General features: G+C 36.8%; 1 pseudogene; it reads left to right on the forward strand.

Annotated features, from left to right (window-relative positions):
- Positions 1-7,973: 7,973 nt before the first annotated feature.
- Positions 7,974-21,083, forward strand: LOC143655334 (LRP chaperone MESD pseudogene; annotated as a pseudogene).
- Positions 21,084-21,676: the final 593 nt, after the last annotated feature.

A 21,676-nucleotide genomic window follows, 5' to 3' on the forward strand; every position in this document is an offset into this window, starting at 1 on the left:
AGTCTTATGCACACTGAGGTCTGAAGGCCACTTGATTGCCCTGATGAAAACCCCTCCTGGTTGGCCTTAGGTGACATAGATGGAAAAGCTTATAAAACCAACATGTCTGAGGATTAAGTGTGTTGTTTCCCTTGGTGTGTGATTGGGAAGGTATTCAGGATGTTGAGATCTGTTACTGAATTTTAATTGCCACTTAAATAAGCACGTTTGAGAGAAGGGGAGCTCCAGGAGCACTTGAAGCAGTTAGTGACATCGAATGTGGAGTCTGATGTTTAAAATCCACAGTCACTTTGGGGTGCACAGGTGGTTCAGTGGTAGAATGTTCACCTTCCATGTGGGAGACTGGGTTCAATTTCCAAACCATGCACCGCCCCCCCAAAAAAAAATCCCCAGCCAATCTGATGTATTGGGCATACAGAAAACCAGAGAGACCACTGATGCAGTGAAAGTCATGCAAATGGATTCAGTGATGTACTTTCACTTTTGAACTCATCTTTGAAAGTAAAACATGCTGGTGAACTGATTAATGCAATGTGATTGCCCCACAGCTCCTTTGGCAATGCCTCAAGAGACAAAAATGGTCAGATAGGTTTACAAAATAACACTTAATGTGTAATAGCAAAAGAAAATCTTTTATGAGGACCAACCTGTGCCATTGCTGTAGTAGGATTCCAAAACCTTGAATATCTAAGATTGTTTCTGAAAAATATAAATGCACAACTGTTGGTGTCCCTTAACTGTCCTCATTCAATGTTCACTTTGTTGCAAATATTGCTACAATAAAAGGACCATGAACCTTATTACTTTATCTATAAATATTTTAAATTATAGGCACTATTGTATAATTAATTTTAATAACCCATATTTCTGTTTTTCTGGGTCCTCCAAAAGAATACCCATGAAATATTTGATTGAAAACTCTGTCAGATTACCTTAACCTGTATCTCTCTATTTCCCTATTTTCAAGATGATATGATGATGTAATTCAGTGAGATTTGAATGAATCAGAGATGAAACATCTGAGATTAAGATTTAAAATAAATTCTACTTATAAAAGGAAAACTAAACTCGTAATACCAGGGGGATTACATAGTGTTCTCATGCGGAAACAGAATGACCCTTCCCTTTGGTAAAACAAACTCATAACAAGGAGAAATGAATGGAGCAGATATTAAGGAAAAACAAGTCAGTTTTTCAAATCAGAAGATGGAAGACAAATAGCATCCTCAAACATCGGAGACAAGTTTCATCTCCTAAGAAGGGAGATTGAAAGATTTAATATTCAAGAAGTTTCATCACAGTGTTCTCAGATGTCACCTTTCCACGTTTCAGGGTCCCAATCTAAGTATCTATAACCACCCAAATCTTAGTGACTGAAAACAACCATAACCATCTATTATTTGTCACTTGTCTGTGGACATGCCAAATCACCTGGAAAGTTTTCCTGTTCCACAAGGTGTGGCATCTTGAGGCTTGGCTGCACATGAAACAGCCAAGAACATCTCCCTTAAATGGCTGCGAGTTGATGCTGGCTGTTGGTCAGATGCTCAGTTGTTGCTGTCAACAGGCCATGGAGAAAGATCCAGATTTCTGATGGCCAACCTCAAAAGTTACTCAGGCTCACTTCCATCACATAATATTGGTCAATAATGGTCAGGACCAACCCATATTAATGCAGAGGGTAAGTGAATCCCACAATTTGATGGGAAAATGGTAAGGTCACATTACAAAAAGGCCATGTACTTTAGAGATATTCTTTGGACCATCTTTGGAAACATTTTAACACAGTCCATGAAAAGTCATAATTTCTTATATTTTAAATATATTCAGCTTTTCAAAAAAGGCTCATCTCATTATAACATCAGGTATTAATCCAGAATTTTATCATTTAAACTGGTGAATGATATCTTAGATGCAGTAATTTTATAGGATAAGTACAATATTCACTCCTGTTCAAAAAGAGGTAGTTTCTTTTTCTCTTCTCTTTTTAAATTCTTTCCTTCCCTTCCTAATTATTCAGCAATAAGGCCATCAGGGCTGGAAGAAAAAGGTGAGTATCTATGGTGGAGAATTAACCTGTGGTAACCTAGAGGGAAATATCAGAGCCCAGATGTGATGAGAGAGGTGGGCGACAGGGGCAAATGGGCACGGAATCTTAGAAATTGATAAAGGCTAGGGAAATCTTAGAAACTGACAGCGTGGTATGGGGTGTCAGTGCCCAAACAAGATGAAGGGTCTGTCTGTACACTGAAGACACGCTGACCAAAATTGCTTCCATACAGAAGGAGTTCTCTAATAAGTTAATGAATTAAAGATAATGGAAGTCCAGTTTCTCACTGTCAGAAAAGGGTGTAACAAATGCAGTAAAAAACTAAAGCCATATCTTTAGGAAAATTGCTGGTTTCAGCTGGAGTACAGATAGTACAAGGTAAGCCTGGATTAATATTTGCTCCACCAGAAGGGAAAAAGATGCTTAAAGGTTTATGTGGGCATATCATAACATGAGTAAAGTTCCCCAGGAAGCAGACATTAAAACAGAGACTAGCATGTAAACGGTTTAGCAGGGCATACTCTTGAGATCAACATTATGGAGTAGAAAGAAAGAATCCAGAAAAGTGAACTACAATGCACTGGTTCCTTAACAAATTTTTGTATCACAATCAGTGAATAAGCATCCATGTTAGAAGGACAGAATACAGCCCTGTCTCATGCAGAGTTATGAAAAAGTCCTTGTGATGAGTTATTCCCTTCCTTTCTACCATGATGCTTCCCATCATTAGAAGCAAGGCATTTTTTAAATGTCTGAGGAATATAAAAATAAGACATCTGTGTAAAACAGAGCATTCCAGTATATCACTGAAACTACAAGGAATTCAGACTCAATATGGTTGTAATCAGAGATATCAAAACAATTTTGGAGAATACTTTGTGAAGATACTAATTAAATTTTAATAGATTACATTGGTGAACAATTAAGATTGAAATTTAGAAAACTTCCAAAATCCAAAATTTGAATTGAAGACTATTAAGTTCCAAATTATACAGAGAAGAACTGGAGATACCAGGACTGGGAGATTACAGAACTAGCTCCATCATCCCAGTTTAACGAGTTCCAGTACACTAGCCTCTTTACCCAACACATCAAATATATTCTGGTTCCTAGCATTACCTATTCCTTCTGCTTGGAATAATACTGTTCCAAATAATAGTTTGTTCCTTCACTTTTTCAAGTTTGCACTTAAATGTTAACATATCTATTAGGACTTCCTTAAAACCCTACTTAAAATTACAGGGGCCAGGCAAGGGTAGCTCTGAGGTAGAATTCTCGTCTGACAAGCGGGAGACCTGGGTTCAATTCCTGGAGCCTGCAAATGCCAAATATAAAAAAAAAAAATTGCAGGGCCCTCTTTCTAAGCCAAGCTGGCAGGTGAACTTGCTGCCCTCCTGCCAACATAGACTTAACTCCCAGGAGTGTAAATCTTCCTGGCAACATGGGATAGCACTCTAGGACTGAGCCAGGACTGGGCATCATGGGATTGAGAAAGCCTTCTTGACCAAAAAGGAGGAAGAGAGAAATGAGACAAAATAAAGTTTTAGTGCCTGAGAGATTTCAAATAGAGTCGAGAGGTAATCCTGGAGGTTATTCTTATACATTTTATAGATACCCCATTTTAATTCATGATATATTGAAGTGGCTGGATGGAAATACCTGAAACTGTTGAGTTGTGTTCCAGTAGCCTTGTTCTTGAAGACAATTGTATAACAATATAGCTTTTACAGTGTGACTGTGATTGTGAAAATCTCATGTCCAATGCTCCTTTTATCCAGGATATGGACAAATGAGTAAAAAAATATGGATAAAAAGAAATAAATAGGGGCAATGAGGGTAAAATAAATGGGGTAGATGGAAATACTGTGGTCAATGAGAGAGAAAGTTAAGGGATATAGAACGTATGAATTTTGTCTTTTTTTTCTTTTTTTCTTTTCCTGGAGAGATGCAAATGTTCTGAAAATGATCATGGTGAAGAATATACAACCATGTGATGATATTTTGAGTCATTGATTGTACACCATGTATGGACTTTATGTGTGTGAAGATTCATCAAAAATATATATATATTTAAAATAAAATTACAGGGCCTGCCCCCAAATTCAATGTCCCATTCAAATTTCCAGGCTTTAATTTTTTCAAATTAAAAAACACAAACTTTTCACTTTGAATTTTTTTCACTGCTGTTGCCCCACCAATTAAATTGAAATGTTATAGGCAGCAATTTTTCATTATCTTTACCACTCAGTCCCCAGTGCCTGTTCAGCATTCAGTAAATGTTTGTTGAATAACTCTACATCACTGTAGCACTTAAAATGCCATTGTTTTAGTGGCATTCAAAAAAGTGCAACTGACATGTCTTTAAACAACAAGAGTGAGAACTAAATTTATGGCCAAAGTATATTAATTTCAAAAATAAGAAATGGTATCTAATGGTAGATCTTACTATTGCAACATTTAGGAGAAGTTCTGTTACTAATCAATTATTCCTCAGAAACCTTTGACACTGCCAGGTTACTAGAAGCACAAGAGAAAGGAAAAAATCCTGTTCTGCAAGTGCTCTTGCCCTCAGGGAATGGCAAAGGGGGATGGCAAGACTTGGAATGTCATTATAAAACTGAAATTCAAGAAAGGATCTCATCTGTTGAACAAATACTTATTAAACTATCAAGGGAGAGAGTCCCAAATCTCTAAAGACCATGATGCAAGGAAATAAATATATACAATACCTACATCTGAGTTTTCATCTTTACCAAAAATATTAGCTTTAAAATTGGGGAGAAAAAAATATCTTTCCAGATTCACTCTTTGCACCTCATGGCAGGTGATGAACTTGGTCATCAAATTCTTCAGTTCTGCACAGACTTCTCACCGTGTGGGTTAATATGGCATTTACCCTCTCAAACTAACCTTCTCAGCACTTTTCCAAGGAACGAGTTAAAACTGCATATCATAATACAACAAATGCCGGAGTTTCTTCATAAATGGATTTACTGCAAACGATTTCTTAACATGACAATGTAAAAAATTTGATAAGAAGAAAATGCATATAATGAAGCTTGAATATAAATTCTATTTTTTCCCTGAGTCTTGGGCATATATTTCCATCTAGTTTCCTCATACGTTTCAAATATTATTGAGTAACATTTACAAAAAATGACTGGGGAGTTCATGTGAAAGTGTAACTGATAAATTGTTGGTGGAATTATCATAAATATTATTTTGCTTTTTCAATAGAGAAAACATGGCAAACCTCTGAATCCATTGATATATTATCTTCTCAACCTATATCTTGCTCTCAGCATCACTCATGTAATGTGCTTTGGTTTGATGTAAAATAACACTTCATTAAATGACAAAATCTTTCCTCTTCTGTGTGCTTTTTGTTTGTCGAACTTATAAGATGTGCCTTGAACAGTGACATTATACAGTTAGTATCATCTAGAAATACTTTAACAAGAGTCCCAAACAAAGTGGTATTGATACGGATTTGATTAACTACGATTAGGGTCCCACTGTCAGAGAAAATAGTAACAATAGCTGAGAAGGTCATGAGGAACTAGGACATAAGACAGTGTAAAGAAGAAATTAAAATTAGCTTTAAAAATCACCAGACAAGTTATAAAGGAATTGGAAAACCATTAAGACCTGTGTGACTGAGTGAATTTTTCTTCAAAAATGTATTCAGCAGAATAATTTGTGAACATTTCACAGGTAAGGTTATTTTTGAAAAGTTAATATTAATTAGCTCTTAGGTTACCATTAGCATTCTTATTCTTCTTTTCAATTATATCTATACTTTTATAATATGTATCTGCACATAAGTGCAATTTAAATATTCTTAATTTAAAAGCACTTTATTTTCATTTCTAAAATTGTTTGGGGATGACAAATTTCACTACCATCTTAGCTCCCTGTGTCCAGACCAGAAAACAGAACTTCAGCTGAAAAAATCAGAGACTTGAACAGGACAAAAATCCTAAGTAAGCTTTTTATGAATTGTCCTACACAATAACAGAAGATCACCATAGAATTTTTGCCCCACAGAACAAAAACAAGCAAAAACCTCTAATAATCTGAGAAAGGATGGTGCTGAGCCTCCAGTACCAGCTTCTATGATGTGATCAATATGGGCAGCAAACAGGCTGGAATGACAAGTTGCATGCAGACATGATAAACAGTCTATATAGTCCCATAGGCAATGAGAATATAAAAATGGGAGTCTTTCTACTTTAGGGACCAAAATTTAACTATGATTCAACAACAAAAAACTAAGGGGGAGGTTCAAAGAGTGATTGAAGCAAGATATTCCATGCTTCAAGGTTGTTCCAATAGAAAACACCCAGGATGGGTATTTTAAAGTGCCTCTCACATGTGTAAAAGGGAGGGAAAAAATGCCAAGAATAGAAAACAACTAGGAGAATAAGAAAATGAAACTTACACACAAATTTAAAACATTTATTTACTTTACTTTTTTTTACAGCAAGATTGTTCAAGTCTAGACCACTTCAACAGTTAAGTAGCTTGCTCAGTGGCATTCCCTACGGTCAGTTACTCACTGTGGCATATCCAGCTCACACATTCATATAGGAGTGAATCAAAACTTTAATCCATTTACTAGAGCTGAATCCAGCTGGCTTGATATAGAGGAAGCATTTTCTATATGTTGATATGTTAGGTATAGTCCAATAAAAACAATATATCTTGGAGCCAAAGAGGTTCCTTTAATCAACACTTTGTAATACCATGGGAAAACAAGGAACATTGTCTGTGTTCTGTATCACAATGAGAAATGGCTTAATGTGACTTGCTCTTTATTTTTGCCACTCTCACTAATTAGAATAAATTAGCTTTACATAATTCCTTAGAAAGACCATTCTCATGGACTGAAGCATTCATAAAATATCTTATTATGGTAAACAGATGAAGATATAGATGAATAGAAAATAGTGAAATCTCAATGACAAAATTTGAAACCTTATGTGTAGTACAGTGCCCTAAACTTATTTAATGCTTGCCTTAACGTGTTTTTTTTAATTTTATGTACATTTTATTATAATGAAACAATACTCTTCAGGAACAAGTTGTGAAATCATACGTTGTTATGTTAGCAGAAACCTCATTTTTTATGATTTTACTGCACAAATGGTAAAGAAATTTGGTGCTCCAGGAAAAAAACATCATTCTGCATCAAATTTCAATAACTAGTGTCATCTCTATTATTTCTAGGCTAATGAATGCATCTAGGAGAGAAACTACCAATTCCATTAGCCACTTTATCCTCCTGGGCTTTCCCTGAAGCCCAGAAATGCAGCTCTTCTTCTTCGGACTCTTCTCAGTAACCTACACTCTGACTCTGATGGGAAACACAGCCATAGCCTGTGCTGTGCAGTGGGACCGGCGCCTTCACATCCCCATGTACATCCTCCTGGGGAATTTCTCTTTCCTGGAAATGTGTTATGTCTCCATGACTGTCCCTAACATGTTGGCCAACTTCCTCTCCACAAGCAAGTCCATCTCCTTTGTGGGTTGTTTCACACAGTTCTATTTCTTCTTTTCTTTTGGGTGTGATGAGGGCTTCTACCTTTGCATCATGGCCTTTGACAGGTACCTGGCCATCTGCCGTCCCCTGCATTATCCACATATCATGACTAAAGAGCTATACACTGTCCTTGTCATCTTTGGATGGTCAAGTGGTTTCATCCTCTGTATAACCCCAGTTGTTCTCATTTCACGGTTACCTTATTGTGGGCCAAATATCACCAATCATTTCCTGTGTGATCCTGTCCCTCTGATGATGTTGTCATGTTCTATAGATGCCACCATGCAGTTTATTTACTCTATTTTCAATGTAATCCTCATGAATAGCACTTTTCTCTTTATCTTTTGCTCCTATGCTTTGGTGATTCTGACTATACTATGGATGCCCTCAGCTGCAAGCAAATGCAAGGCTTTCTCCACCTGTGCTTCTCATCTGGCTGTGGTGGTCCTGTTTTTTGCCCCTCTTATGGTGAGGTACATTAACCCTGGATCAGGACACTCGCAAAAATACAAAAAAATACCTTGTTTTATTCTGTGGTAACACCATTCTGTAATCCTCTAATTTATAGCCTTAGGAATAAGGAGATGAAAGTTGCTTTGAGGAAAATCATCTGGACTTAAAAAGACACTCACAATATGTAAATGAACACCAAACTCCATCTCTTAGGTGTAACTTATCCTAAGAAGATATGGGTGATTATTATTATTGTTATCCTTATTAAAACAGAACACATTATCATTCTAAACACCACTCACCACATGGTGCTCTGGTCTTATTTAATAATATATTACATGTGAAATAGTTTTGTGTTGAAGTTATATCAAATAAGTGACGTGTCTTAAGATAAATCGGTCCCTCTCTATATAATTCATTTCCTGATAAAAAAGAAACCAGAAGTCTATTTTATGTTTTGAGCTATATAGCAACTATACTCATATAAAAGAACCCATAGATTGCTTTGGGGATTAACACTATAAGCCAATAAGTCTTCACTGGAAAATATTGACTGAAAAAAGAAGACTCAAGTTTGAAAGAATTCCACCTTGCCAGAGCATTTTCATCCTGTAACCTCCATGGAAAAATAGTGGCTTTTAATGATCTTCAAGGAACAACAAACTAACAGCCATAATTGCATCAGAAGTGATTTTTCAGAGAAATCACAAAACAAGGATAGTAATTTAAAGTGAATTAGGTGCCTAGAATATAGTTAAGACAAAGCTAAATAAAAAGAAGCAGCATTTTTTAAGACATTGCATGTTTTGCTGAAAACCAGGTCATCATATGCTTCAATATTGGGTTTAGCCTTAACACTGCATGACTTACTTAACTACTTCCTTAAACATTCTTAAAATTCTTTAATAAGACATTTTTACATTGTTGCCATCCTTTTGATTTTTATTTTCTTCTAGGGCTGCTTGTTTTCAAACATAAATATCCAAAGCCTAATGTAAAGGAATAAATATACAATGCAATTTATAAATTTTAGTTAATAGTCTTTGAGAAGTCACTTGTTTCACATTGTGAAGTGCAACATCAATTGTATTTCCTTTCATAAAAAACCAGGGTTGAGAATATTTTCCAGGATTGAAAGGCAAGATTTCTAGGAGTTCTGGAAAAGCTGTAGTCCTCCTTAATCTACTCCACTCAGGAAATATAAATTAAATACCTGAACAAATGCCTGAAAAATGACAATGTGGGAATAAAGTACAAAGAAGTTGGAATTTTATCCAAACCATCCACAGTGATAGATGAAAAGTGTTGAAAATTTTAATACTGATTTCAAAGTACTGAGAATTTTAACACTGATTTTCTTTAGTGGGGCTTAGTAAATTAAGTTCCTTTCATTTGTCTTAAATTATATGTGTATAAAGGATAAGAATTAGTGATGCTTAATAAAATAGCTTGTTAATTGTTAGGAGGTATACAGTGTCTGTAACAGTGTAAGTTACTTATTAGCCAAGCTATTGATACCCACCTTAAATTCTGCCCCATACTAAGGTTATTGTTACTTAATAGAATGAATTCTAATTATTTGGTATATTAAGAAACAAATCCAAAAGACACAGAACTATCTCTACTGCACCAACTTACTTTCCTCAGACCATAACTGTGGGTTCATGGTGGGAAGTGAAAAGGTTTCACAAAAGCAACTGACACAGGAGAAAAGCCTCAGGCTTTCTTCACATGCGTGTTGTCTGAAGGCATGGGTGCAAGGCAAAAATGGACTGCTGCTACTCTACCACCCCTGTAAGTGAGGCCTTAGAGTATAAAGATGGAGGAAATTCCTGTACTGCGAAGAGCTGCGAGTATTGCATTTAGTTGTTAATTTGCATAGTGGAGTTAACGGCCCTCTAAACAAGATAAGACTAAAGGATGACTAAAGGTACTGCCAAAGGCTTCATTGATTGGTCTGGGGCACAAAAGGAACCAGATAGAAAAATCTGAAACAAGGATCTTTGAGGAGCAAGCATGACAATAGACCAATGAGAGTGACACAAAGGATGCAGATTTTTGTTTTTCAGAGCAATGCCCTTAACACTGTGCCCCATATTGGGTGCACTCAACACTCAGATATAAAGAATGAGTCTTCCAGTAGATCTCATTCACCACAGTACTTTCACAAAGTGCCTACAGAGATTGGTAGAGTTGGAAACTGTACATGAGCCACAAGAAATGAGCATTTTCTTACCAAGTTTGATAATGCCACTGCTGCTCTTTTTTGCCATCTTTCCAGCAGCAAAGAAAAATGTTAAGCACTCAAATTGGCATCACTCTTTAAAACCAACCAGTAACTGGTAGTAAGTTGATTACATCAAAATTGTTTCATTCTGTGTTCAGCAAGCCTTATTTAAAATTTTCCTAGATTGTAAGTTATTATAGCAGTCACATCTATTCCTCAATTGTAGTGGTTATGTCTAAATTCTGAGATTTTGATCTCTTTATGCATAACCTGATAGTTCCTTTGCACTTTGTTTATATGTGTAACAACTGAGATTCAGACTTAAAGTTCTATAGTTCTGAAAGTCAGCATTACTCCATACAGCAAATGTTAAAGAAGCTGAAAAGGAGACTTCAATTAGAGATATGAATGAAGCAGACTAGGTTAGGACTAAAGTAAATCAGGATACAGAATTGAGATGATATTGACTGTAGTTTAAAACTTCGTCTTCTATGTGAAACCAAAGGAGGTGCTGTTTATTTGGTACAAAATTTGTATTATCTGTAGCACACTACCTAATTTAACCTGTATGGTTAGTTTCTTTATAGAGCATAACTGTAGGAACCTAGAATAGGGAAGGAGATCTTGTTATTTTGTACACATTAATGTAATAGACCCTGAGACATCTCACCATATTTTGAGTAGAATATTAAAAAGTATTTGCAATGTTCCCTTAAGGGACTGCAGAGAATGGGGAACTATTAAGCTTCCCCACATGGGGAACTCCTGATATTCTCACAAGTATTAAGAGCCTGCAATTTAATAGGTCAAGCCCTTGATCTTGGGCCTGCCCTTATGAAACATATTCCTGGAAAGGAGATGCTAAGCTTACTTTTAATTATGCCTAAGAATCAACCCCAGAGAACCCTTTTTGCTCCTAAGATATGCCCTCTCACTCTCAGTGAACACTACAAATAAACTCACAAACCTCCCTGCTATGTGGGACATGACACCCAGGGGTATAAGTCTACCTGGCAATTGGGACATGACTCCCAGGGATGAGCCTGGACCCTGACATCATGTGATTGAGAATGCCTTCCTGACCAAAAGGAGGGAAAGAATTGAAACAAAATAAATTTCAGTGGCTTGGAGATCGCAAAAAGAGTCAAGTGGTCACCCTGGAGGTTATTCTTACACATTATATAGATATTCCTTTTTAGTTTCTAGAGTATTATAATTGCTAGAAGGAAAACTGTTGAACTGTGATTCAGTAGACTGGATTCTTCTTTTTTTTCCTAATATTTTCACTGAGAAATCTTTTCACACACATGTAGTCAGCCACATTATATAATCAATGCTTCACAATATCATCACATAGTTGTGTATATATCAACATGTTTATTTTGAGAACATTTACATCACCCCAGACAAAGAAATAAAAGAAAAACAGAAAAAACTCATTTACCCTATACCACTCATTCCTCCCTCTCATTGACCACCAGTATTTCAATCTACCCAATTTTTTACCTTTTATCTACTCTATTATTTATTTTTTTTACTCATCTGTCTGCACCCTGAAGAAAAGCAACATCAGACACAAGGTTTTCACAAGTAGATTGAACTCCTGATGATGAGGGTATAACCACATAGCTTTTATCTGGTGCATTGGTTTGCTAAATACTGCTGGATTAATAGAATGGATCTTAAAAAGGGAATTTATTAAGGTGTAAGTTTATGGTTGTAAGGTCACAAAAATGTCCCAATTAAGGCATCCAGAGAAAGATACCTTAACTCAAGAAAAGCGTATGTCTGTCACATGGGAAGGCATGGTGCTGGCATCTGTTGGTCCTTGTTCCTGGTTCTGTTCCATTCAGCTCCTGATGCCAGTGGTTTCCTCTCTAAGTGTCTGTGAGCCTTCTTTTAGCTCCCACAGGACACAAATCTGGGTTCCGGATTGCTTAGAATCTCATGGGAAGGCACATGGCTGCATCTGCTGGTCTGTACAATTCCAAATTGCCATGTCTAGGCAAATGTTCTCTCTATAGGCTCTTCAGCAGTGATGTTTTCTCCAAAATGTCTCTTCTTTCAAAGGACTCCAGTAAACTAATCAAGACCCACATTGAAGGGACAGAGTCACATGTCAATGTAATCAAAAGGCCACACCGATTATATAGCAAGTCAAATCTTGATGGAGTAATCTAATAAAAAGCCACACCCACAATTGAGTGAGTCAGTCTCCATGGAAACAATCTAATCCAAGGTTTCTACCCTACAATATTGACTCAGGATTAAATGACATTGCTTCTCTGGGGTTCACAACACTTTCAAATAGCACATTGTCTGACCACGTGATTGTGAAGCCTTGTGACTGCCATACCTTTATCCAGTGCTCAGGCATTTGAGTAATAAAATAGGGATAAAACAAATAAATAAATAATGTGGAGTGATATGGCACATGGGATGTTTTGAATGTTCTTTTTAATTTATTTTTGTTTCTTTCGTGGAGAAGTGAACAGTTTCTAAAATTGATTGTGGTGATGAATGCACACTATACTATTGTGTGCCATTGATTGTATATTTTGGATGGACTATTTAGTGTGTGAATATATCTCAAGGAACATGCATTTTAAAAATAACCTTTTATTCTGGAGGCTGCAAAGATTTTTCCCTTCTGAGATTGTTTTTCCTAGATAGGGTTTGCTTCTTTTCCTGCAGATCTCCTGCCTGTGCCAATATCCTCATTATTATAGAATGCCTGATTTTTAAATATAGATTCCAACCAAAGAAAGTAAAACAATGGACACATGATCATAGCATTCACTGGACTTGTCTTATACTGCATCATCTGGAAGCAGTCTACTTGATAGAACATTTTCTGAATGTATTACAAAAACTCAACAAGATCCTCAGAAAGCTAAATATAGAGTTGCCTTAGGACCTGGCTATCCCAATACTCATTATATAACCAGATGATCTGAAAGCAGGGATGTAAATGGACACTTGCACACCAACGTTCATAGAGATATTGTTCATAATTGCCAAAAAATGAAAACACACAGGTGTCCATCAACCAATGAATGCATAAAAAAATTGTGGTATATACATACAATACTACTCAACAGTAAGAAGGAGCGAATTCCTGAAGCACACAGTAACATTGATGAAACTTGAGGACATAATACTGAATGAAATAAGCCAAACAAAAAAAAAGACCAATATTGTGTAATTTCAGTAAAATGTACTAATTAAAATATATAAAGTCATAGTCTTAAAATCTAGAATATTGTTCTATCAAGAGATAGAATGAGACAAGAGAATGAGGAGCAGTTGCTTAATAGGTAAAGAAATTTTAAACTGGGTAGGATACAAATGTCTTTAATAGGATACATCCAACAGTAGCAAATTATTGGCACTATCAGTAATATAGCTGAACAGTCTGTGAATGTGGTTGGAAGGGGTCTTCAAGAGTAATGTAGGACATCAGGAGGAAAGCTGGAGGGTAAAATGTGGGAATGATGAACACAATGAACTCTGTATTGGGTGATGTCTGTGATTAATTCTATAAATATAAATGTTCTAGTTTGATAGCTGCTGGAATGCAATATACCAGAAATGGAATGGCTTTTAAAAAGGGGAATTTAATAAGTTGTTAGTTTACAGTTCTAAGGCCGAGAAAATGTCCCAATTAAAACAAGTCTATAGAAATGTCCAATCAAAGGCATCCATCCAAGGAAAGATACCTTGGTTCAGGAAGGCCAGTGAAATTCAGGGTTTCTCTCTCAAGTGAGAAGCCACATGGTAAACACAGTCAGGGTTTCTCTCTCAGCTTGAAGGGCGCATGGCAAACATGGAGTCATCTGCTAACTTTCTCTCCTGGCTTCCGGTTTCATGAAGCTCCCCAGGAGACATTTTCCTTCTTTATCTTCAAAGGTCGCTGGCTGTTGGACTCTGTTTTTTGTGGTTATGTCATTCTGCTCTGCTCTCTGAATCTCTTTTTCCAAAATGTTTCCTCTTTTATAGGACTCCAATAAACCAAACAAGACCCACCCAAATGGGTAGAGACATGTTGTCACCTAATCCAGTTTAACAACCACTCTTGACTACATCACATCATCCAAGGAGATGATCTGATTACAGTTTCAAACATACAGTATTTAATAGGGATTATTCTACCTTTATGAAATGGGATTTTGATTAAAGCATGGCTTTTCTATGGGGCATACATTCTTTCAAACCAGCCCAATAAATAAATTCTTTCATGAACAATATATATGACATATATCTTGTCATATATATGTCTACCATATAATAGTAGAGGGGTATAAGGGAGGAAAATGAACCTACTGCAATCTACAGAATATAGTTAACAGTAATAAATATTCTTTCATCAACAGCATCAAATAAACTACACCAATACTAGGAGTCAACAATAGTAGGGGTAGAAGGGGTATGTGGTGTTATAGGCTTTCTTTTTTATGTTTATTTTTTATTTTTCTTTTTAAAGAAATGAAAAATTCTAAAATTGGGTTGTGGTGATAAATACACAACTGAGATATTATACTGTAAGTCACTGATTATATACGTTGGATTGTATAGTAGTGTGTGAGTATATCTAAAACAATTAGCATTAAAAAGCTAGCCAATTCTTCATAACCTCAGCGTTGCTGATATTTTGGGATGCACAATGGTCTGCATGTGGAGCTGTCCTCTTCAATGTAGTAGGTTTAGTAGTATCCTTGGCCTCTATCCACTGGATAATAGTATCAGTGCCACCAGGTGTGACAAAATTTCTTCTGACATTGTAAAATACCTCATGAAAGGAGTGGAAGGAGAGGAGGCTGCCAAGAAATACTCTGGTAAGCAATGACATTTGTGCGGGGATGATAGCCTGACAATTCTGGTCTTTGTTCTCCACCATGTGTGAGTGTGCATACATATTTAATCACCAGCCAAAAAGGGGGACTCTACTCCCAGTAGCCAAAATACAAAAGTCTGCCAAGCAAGAAGTTGAAGTTTTACTCCACTCCCCTTAATTCCCAGTGATCCATTTACAAAACCTGTTCTTGAAGCCCTGTGACAATATTGCCTGCTGGTTAAATCATGGTTAACAAGATGGGAGGGGGAAACTTCTACCAAGGGATCCAGAATGAGTTCTATTGAAATTGAAGCTATGGCTACTTCCATTGGAAATTATCTTGCTGGCAAAAAAATAGGCAAAGAAGTCACTATGCTGGTCAGTGTCATCTACTCTAATTATCATTGCTGTTACACAATGAGGACAATCAGTACGTTGTCTGAACTGAAGAGGTCTCAGAAGGGACCATACTAGTACTTTCATGCCCAGTTATAGCACTGAATCAGAAAATTCAGTATGCACAACCTGACAAGGACAAGGCAACCCAGCATTCATAATCTTCATATCTGAAGCTCTAAGTGCCCAGGTGACAGGCTATCTATACAATATGATTCACTTACACCTAGAAGGAGTGATGGAGGATGGGGATGATAAATATCTGTGATGGCTCTTTGTTAAGTCATCTTTATAGGTTGTAGGTTTCAATACCTTGAGGACTCAGAAACAGAAAGGACATAATACAAGGAATGAGTGGATCTAAGTTGTGGAAATAAGGGACTATAGCAAAAGCATTTGATGTCCTACAATGCATCCATTCAGCTTATCTCTACTTTCAGTTGCAGCTTCCTGGACAGTTGCAAGCTTGGGCTCATTGTGATAATGTTCAACCTCCAAAGCTCCATTGGTCTTCTCACTTTCTGCCTTGAGTATTGGTCCAAAGCCTATGAGGCCCAATTGGCTAGACAGATGCAGCCAGAATAGATAGGGAATGATATTCCCAGTGACAAACATCAACTAATGGTGGAGGGAGCCATGGTGAAAATGCCTTATTTTCTCAGACTCCTGTCAGAATCAATTACCAGCTACCTATTCTAGTGACTTGAATAATACAAACAGATAATATGCATATGAATCACTTGTGGATCTTTTCAAAGTACAGGTTTTGAATCAAGAGGTGCAGTTGGGGCCTGAGATTCTGAACTTCTAATAATTTCCAGGTGGTACTGAAATTGACAACACTATGAGTAGCAAGATCTAGTCACAGCTTATCGACAATGTCAAGGGAGACAGTTCTTAAAACTGAAAGCCTTGGAGATATCTCCATATAATAGGTAATGGTCAGAATTGAGATTATTATGAATTATCTTTGTGAATGTTTCTCTTGCAAAATAAGGCTAAGAAGTAGATCTTGTCTGAATTCTACTAAACACATATAAAATGCTGCCAGCTAATTAAACAAACAGGCAACTACAATGTTGGAGAGGATGTGGATAAACTGGAACACATATTCAATGCTGGTGAGAATTAAAATTGTACAGCCATAGTGAAGGATGGATTGGCGATTCCTCAAGAAGCTCAGTATAAGACACAGCATTTCATTTCTCTCAATATATCCATAAAATCTGAAAGCAGGGATGTAAACAGACATCTGTACACCAATATTCATAGCAGGATTATTCACAACTGCGAAAAGATGGAAAGAAATCTAATTTTTTTGGATTAAAAAATGCAGTATATATACACACGATGGAATAGTACTCAGCAGTAAGGGAGAATGAAGTTCTGAAGCATGTGACAACATGGATGAAACTTGAGCACACTTTATCAAGTAAAATAGGCCAGACACAAAAGGACAAATATTGCATGATCTGATGGATGTGAACATATTATAATATGTAATACTTGTAGTATGTAAATTAATAGACACAACATGTAATATAATTATATGCATACTCATAGGCATAAAATCTACACTATAGGTAACCAGGATATAGAATAAGGCTAAAGATCGAAAAGCATTGCATAATATGTGCAGAGTATTTAACTAAGGTGGACTTAGACAATGGAAATGGACAGAGGTAGCATCTTATTGTGAAAATAATTAACAGTGATGAAAAATGGTGAGTGAGTTTGCTGGAAAGAGGGAGTTTAGAGTCATATATGACATCTGAAGGAAAGTTGGAGGTTAAAGCATGTGAATGTATAACACAGTAAAACTTGTCGTGGATAATGTCCTTGATTAATGGTAAAATATTAATAAGTTCTTTCATGAACTAGATAAGATGTATGACACTATTATAAGGAGTTTATAATAGATGATTATAAGGGGAAAATGTAAATGTCCATTACAGACTATGGACTATAGTTAATAGTAATATTATAATACTCTTTCATCAGCAGTATGATGGTTTGAAAGGAAGTATGCCCCTAGAAAAGCTATGATTTAATCAAAATATCATTGCATAAAGGTAGAATAATCTCTATTCAATACTGTATGTTTGAAACTGTAATCAGATCATCTCCCTGGATGATGTGATTTAGTCAAGAGTGGTTGTTAAACCAGATTAAGGGATGATATGTCTCCACCCATTTGGGTGGGTCTTGACTGGTTTATTGGAGTCCTATAAAAGAGGAAATATTTTGGAAAATGAGAGATTCAGAGAGAGCAGAGAATGCTGCAGCACCACGAAGCAGAGAGTCCACCAGGCATCAACCTTTGGAGATGAATAAGGAAAACGCCTCCTGGGGAGCTTTGTGAAACCAGAAGCCAGGAGAGAAAGCTAGCAGATGATGCCATGTTCGGCATGTGCCCTTCCAGCTGAGAGTGAAGCCCTGACTGTGTTCGCCATGTGCCTTCTCACTTGAGAGAGAAACCCTGAACTTCATCGGCCTTCTTGAACCAAGGTATCTTTCCCTGGATGCCTTTGATTGGACATTTCTATAGACTTGTTTTAATTGGGACATTTTCTCAGCCTTAGAACTGTAAACTAGCAACTCATTAAATTCCCCTTTCTGGTATATTGCATTCCAGCAGCTAGCAAACTAGAACAAGCAGTTACTAATGTACCATACCAATACTATATGTCAATAATAAGGGGACATAAAGAGTATGAGATGATTAGGATTTTCTTTTTTATTGTATTTCTTTTCCAGATTAATGAAAATGTTCTAAATTTGATCATTGGGTTGTATACATAACTATGTGATGATACTGTGAATGCGAGATTGTGTACTCAGATGGCTTCTATGCTGTGTTGATATAACTCAATAAAGCAACATCTTAAAAATTCTGCCAGGTAAATAATATCTTTATTGTTACCTCCTGAAGGGCCATGATTATGGAGATTGAAAATGGTTGACTGTAAAATTTCCAGTGTAGTAAAAGATAATGTACAAACTGTTGTGAATTGAATTATGTCCACAAAATAAAGATATGTTCAAGTCCTAAACTTTAGTACTGTGGATAGGAACTCGTTTGTAAATAAGACGTTCAAAGTCAATTAAATGAGAGTAGACTCACTCAAAGATGGCTGAAGACCATACAAGCAGAGGAAATTTGTATATAGTCAGTTAGGAGAATCCAGGGACCGAAATAGAGATCTCCATGTACCAGAATAGAGACAAATCTTCAAACCAAGTAACCCCAAGAATTTCTGGCAAGACAACAACCAAATTTTCTCCTTTCTCCAGGAGAAAGCATAGCCTGGCAAACCTTGACAGTGGACTTCTAGCCTTCTAAATTGTTCAAGGCAACCAGCTTGTGTATTTATCACTGTACCCTGAGGATAGACATCAGTACATTAAAAAAAAGATAAAACAATAATTTCTTTTGCTAATGTATGTGCATTATGTAGTAATATTACAACACATGCATATAAAGATAGCTATTATACATTTGCATGTTTGCAACATTTTCTTGAAAATAGCTCTGCTTATATATGTAGTTCTTATTCATTTAAGAAATGCTTATTTGTCAGATGAATGCACCACGCTTATTCCTCCATTTTTTTAGCTGTTGAACATTCAGAACATTTCCAGTCACTCAAAGTTTTTTTCATTGCTTTAGTTACTAAGTTCTTAGTTCTGTGGTTTTTTAAATGCTTCTACAAACAATACTGCCAATGAACATTATTGTACTATATGTTCACTTGTACATAGGAAGACTTTCCAATGATATATATCAAGAGTTGAAATTATGGGGTTAATTAGATATTAAATCATCATATGTATTAGATATTGCCAAATTGGTATTGACATGCTCTGTGATTGCAACTATTCCCTCTTGGCCTAATGCATGAGTCCCCATTTCTCAATACCCTCACACATATTTAATATTTGAGACAAAACAGAAATATTGTAAATGTAAATTGGTAAACTTCTTTACCACTTTCATTTATTCATATATTCAATAGGAATTTGTTAAATGCCTGCTATATGCCATACCATGTGCTATAAATTGGGTTACAGTGATATTGCAGAGTTGGTCTTCTGGTGTAAATCATAAATTATAAATAAAATAGCTAGATAAATAAATGTGAAATTTAAACTTTAATAAGTGTAGTAAAGGATGAATGCATAAAGCTCTAACACAATTCAATAGGCAGGGTGTTCAACTCAGTCCTATTCTTCATACTTGGGAAGCCTTCCTGAGAAAGCAATGTTTAAGTTAGGGGCTGAAGAATGAGTAAAATTATCTAGGGAAAGGACAGGGGCATTTACATGGATGATATTACAACTTAATGTATTAAAAAACCTATATTTCCATGAGGTAGGACTATTTATTCCTGGAATGCAAACATACCAGTCCAATGATTCCAACTAAACTTTTTGAGTCAAGAAATTAAAAATCACTTCAAGGGCTTAAACAAAATATAGGTTAGAAAAATCAAATTGGCAACCCAAAATCTGTATCATCGTTTTTAATGAATGTGCTGGTGATATTCAAAGTATCATTATGGCACAATCATTATGGCACAATCACTGTCCAATCAGAGTGGACCCCATTTCTAGGGGTGAGCAGAGTGCTGGTAATGCAGGGATAGAATTACAGTGGGGGCTGGCTAATGACCAAACAGCAAATTCTGGAGGGCAGTCAGCCACAAAGAGGATGATGTCCATGAGGAAAATAGTGGTAAACAGCCCCTGGATTTTACAGCCCCTGGATTTTACAGCCTCTGGCACCTGAGTGAGTTATCTATGACCACTAGGCATCAACAAAAGAAGAAGAAGGGGAGAGCATTAAAATAGCTAGTAAAAAGTTACAAAGGAAGCAGAAAAACTCTGGTGGTTGTGCTTCATGCTGCTGACCTCTGCTGTTGCGGCTGCCTTCAGCCTGCGCGGTGAGGGCCCGGTGGGGATGCCGGCGAGGTTCCTCAATCCCCCCAGAAGAAGAAAAAGGATTTTTGTGATTATAATGATGCGGACATGGCGAGACACTTGAAACGTTGGGAGAACGTTGATTACGTGGAAGGAGATCCTCCAGCACACAAAGACCCTCAGTGCTGACTGGCCTCTCAGAATGGTGCAGGCCAACCTGAGAGCATACTGGAAGAAAGGAAGACTCTCATGATGCTTGTTACTGCCATCAGGAAGCTGCACCAAAGAGGAGAGAAAGGAAATCATTAGCCTCTGGCAGGAAGTCTTTTAAAAACCAACCATGGCGTGCAGAGGTTTACTGTGGGGTCAGACTGTGCTATCTGCATGTTTCCCCAATGGAAGCTATACCTGGGAGAGCAGAGACTTTGGGAGCAGTCAAGACAGGTGTGCTGAAGTATCTCTGGAGAAACAGGTACACCCTGGCAGAGGAGGAGGAAGACAAGAGGAAAATAAAATGAAGCAAGAGAAAAGCAAAAAGAAGGAGGGAAATCCTACATCTCAGGCTTCAAAGCAAAATAACCCAGCTGGGAATGAAAGCTGCCTAAAATGGGGCATCCGTGGTGCTTGGCAGAGGACAGTCAGGACACAGAGAGCTCTGTGAGGGCTCGTGGGGGTGGGACTGGCATGAGAAACCCCTCACTGGATGAAGTTCTAGTTCCTTCTAGAAAGGGTCTGTCCTATCACCAGTTTTTGTGGTTAAAATAAGAACTACCCTTTAAGAGGCTTCAAGACAGATGACAGAGATTTTCTAATTAATATTGGACAATGGCAAATTAGTATGTACTGTAACATCACCTTAACTGGAAACTCGACTGTGTTGTTTTTCCCGTTTAAATTTGGTGAGTTATTGGTTCTCCTGTGGACTTTTCATCCTGTGAACAGGATACTGGAACTAGCCCCCTCTTCACTGCTCCTGCTCTGATTGCATGGCCTACTGGGTTGATGCTTTTATTTTTTTTTAAGGATACCAGTTTCTAATCAGATAAGCCTTTAATGCTTAATTTAATAGAGTTAAGACATCATTGTCAGTACTATATTACATACAAAGCATGTCTAGAGGTGAAATTAGAACACACTGTGGGAGCACTTCAGGGAGCTCTAAAGCCTAAATATACAATCAGAAAGCCAACAAGTATAGATCTAATATCTATGCAAAAGATGCAGAGAACAGAAAATAATACAACTTGGATATCC

This window comes from Tamandua tetradactyla, chromosome 14 (assembly GCF_023851605.1).
Source record: "Tamandua tetradactyla isolate mTamTet1 chromosome 14, mTamTet1.pri, whole genome shotgun sequence".
Lineage (NCBI taxonomy): Eukaryota > Metazoa > Chordata > Mammalia > Pilosa > Myrmecophagidae > Tamandua > Tamandua tetradactyla.